The following is a 3009-nucleotide window of genomic DNA, read 5'->3' as shown; positions in this document are numbered from 1 at the left end:
TTGCGGATACCCACAAGGTAGGTATCATAAAATCGTTTTCACTCATAAGCTATTTTTGCGGGTACCTGTTGTGGATATTTCCACAGGTACCTATAGATTGAGTTTTTTGTCATCCCTAATATCAACCAATATAACAACTAATACAACATTCTAATATATCCCACTAAAATTGAGGATGTTGATGATGCCTTTGCTTTGTCAGGACCCGTGTTATTAGCTTGAACTTGAAGTTGATTCCTTAGAATGGCAAATTGTTTAATGGGAAGGGGTTTTGTCAAGATGTCTGTGGGTTGAAACTCTGAGGGAGTATGCTTCACTGTGAGAGTATTATTCTTTATTTTGTCCCTAGCAAAATAGAGATCTAATTCAATGTGTTAAGTTCTACTGTATAAAATAGGATTGTGTAACATAACAACTGTACTTAAATTGTTACAAAAAATGGTAGGAGAAATGTGGGTAACTTTGAGTTCTTTAAGAAGAGGCTCAATCCACATGAGCTCTTGAGAGGCTAAGGCTAAACTTCTATATTTTGTATTAGTACTAGACCCGGACATTATGAGTTGTTTCTTTGACCATCATGTAACTAGATTTGACCCAAGATATAGGCTAACTCTAAAAGTTGATTTCCTATAATCAATGTTAGAAGCCCAACCAACATCACAAAGAGTTAATGAAGATAGTGGTGATAAAATTACATTATTTGGGTGGGCAGTTACAAATTCTATGTTGATTTAATTATTAAACAGACGTTATACTTTAAACACACTATCATTGCAAGCCTTCATTTTATTTTACCTACTTATGAGGAGATCAACCATATTGCAGAGGCGGATGATTATAGGGGCAGGTGGGGGCTGCTGCCCCTCCTGAATTTTTGCACACAGGAAAAATATGTCAATCCATGTGATACTTGAAAAATACTTAATTATTAAACTTTTAAATTATAAAATACATTTCTCAATCAATCATAACAAGCGACACATAGATTAATACATTTTTTTGAAACAACACGTACAATCACTTACCTACACCCAAACACATTTTTATGAAGTAAATCATTGAAGCTCACATATTCCTTTAATTTCTACCTTGATAAATAAATGTAGTCTAACTTGTTTGTCATTCTAAAAATTATACATAAATGGATCTAATTCTTTTACATGTGTAGATGATGATGTTGCTTATAATATATGACTTCATTTGAGTTCGAAAATACTTTACACATAATGAAAGAGATTATGTATGTATTGATAATATATCATAAAAATTCATTTAATATTAATAATATATGTATTTTGTCCAACAATTATATGCTATGGATTTTAATGAGCAAGAGAGAAGATTAGTTTGAGATGTCAATTTCAACATTTTATTCTTGGTGTTATTAAGTCATTCAAGTTTGAAAAACTCTCAACCATATGTTGTTAGTCATGTCTTGTTTTATCAAATTGTTCGTCTTATCTTAACTATTGTGGTTCGGTTAACATAAATATCATTTTCAACAATGAAAACAACCAAACAAAATTAGGTAGGAAAATAGAAGATGAATTTATTGCATACAACATAGTGATTAATATTGAAAAGGAAATAAATAATTTTTTTACCACATGTGCAGTTAATTAACGTGTAATTAAATATTATTGCCCCTCCTAAGATTTAAGTTAAGATCCGCCACTGCCATATTGAATTTACCTTTTTAACATAAAATTGTTTCAATAACAAAACACCAAACGAACAAGAAGAATGAATAAACTTGTGTACACAATTTGTAGAATATTCATTGTCTTGAAACATCTCATACTTGGCACTTATATGCAATGAATTTCACGTGTCAAGTATTTTGTCTCAACCAACAACAATAATCATATTCGGAAGAGTCCATAATCAACACCATCTACTGCTTTCAAAATATTGAAAACATAGAGGTTGTTGATCAATGACTTAGAGTTGTATCGTGAAATAGAGATCACTATCTTAAAAGTGATTTTCCCATAGACCTACCCAAGGTTAAGACAAGCTATTCTTAAATTTGTGCATTAAAAGCCAAGAACATGGAGCTCAAGCAAATTAAATTGCATGAATGGTGCCTACATAGTTATTTCTTTTATTCCTCATATATTTTCTACCTTTTCCACCTTATATGCTCTCAACTACTAGAATAGCCAATAAATACATTATGGTTGCTCTTTCCAAGTCTTCAATAGTTATAACGGCAAGTTAATGACCATATTATATTATTATCTCAAAGTAGTAATAAAGGTATATGCCTAATATTCTTTATTTCATCTCACGATAATTTTTTATAACTAATTATTTTATAACGAAATCTTAACCATTTAAGTTCTACTGCATTTAGTTCAGAATTTCTGAAATAGTCTCATTTCTCGATATTTCAATGTGTTTAAGCTATAAAGACTATATAAAAATATAAGAGGCTAAAGAAGATAATGATATGTTATTGTCTGAAATTATATGGATGGATCTTTTATTTATTTAATTTAACATTTTCCTATGAAAATATTTACTTTGAGATTCCTTAACTCAAAAATCGTAAAGACCAATAAGAGAGACCCAATAAAGCGTTTTAGCTATTTCCATGACTACTAAGTTTGTTTTTATATAAAGGTGACAATGAGGTTTGAACCTATCAACTTGTGCAAACTATCGAAACCCTCACTACTAGTTCATTCCTAAAGAAAGCAAAAATTAGTTTGTATAGGCGATAATTTTCTATGACCTACAATAAGAAATCTTCTACGACTTTACGCTAAGCAATCTCCACGGGCAGGTGGGAAATGATTGTGAATTGCCATTTTCAGTTTTCATTTTCAATTTCCAATTAAACTAAAAAATGAGTCTAAAAACATGTTTGTCTTATTGTTTTCATTTCATATTTCAGAAAACATGACATTTATTTCCTGGAATTTTGAAAATGAAAAAAATATCATTTTCAACAATGAAACAATGACATTTCATTAAATTTTTTAAAGACTTTTTACTTCATTTGTT

This window comes from Lupinus angustifolius, chromosome LG09 (genome assembly GCF_001865875.1).
Source record: "Lupinus angustifolius cultivar Tanjil chromosome LG09, LupAngTanjil_v1.0, whole genome shotgun sequence".
NCBI classification, from domain to species: Eukaryota; Viridiplantae; Streptophyta; class Magnoliopsida; order Fabales; family Fabaceae; genus Lupinus; species Lupinus angustifolius.
The sequence above is the reverse complement of the archived record's forward strand: the minus strand, read 5'-3'. Positions refer to the sequence as shown.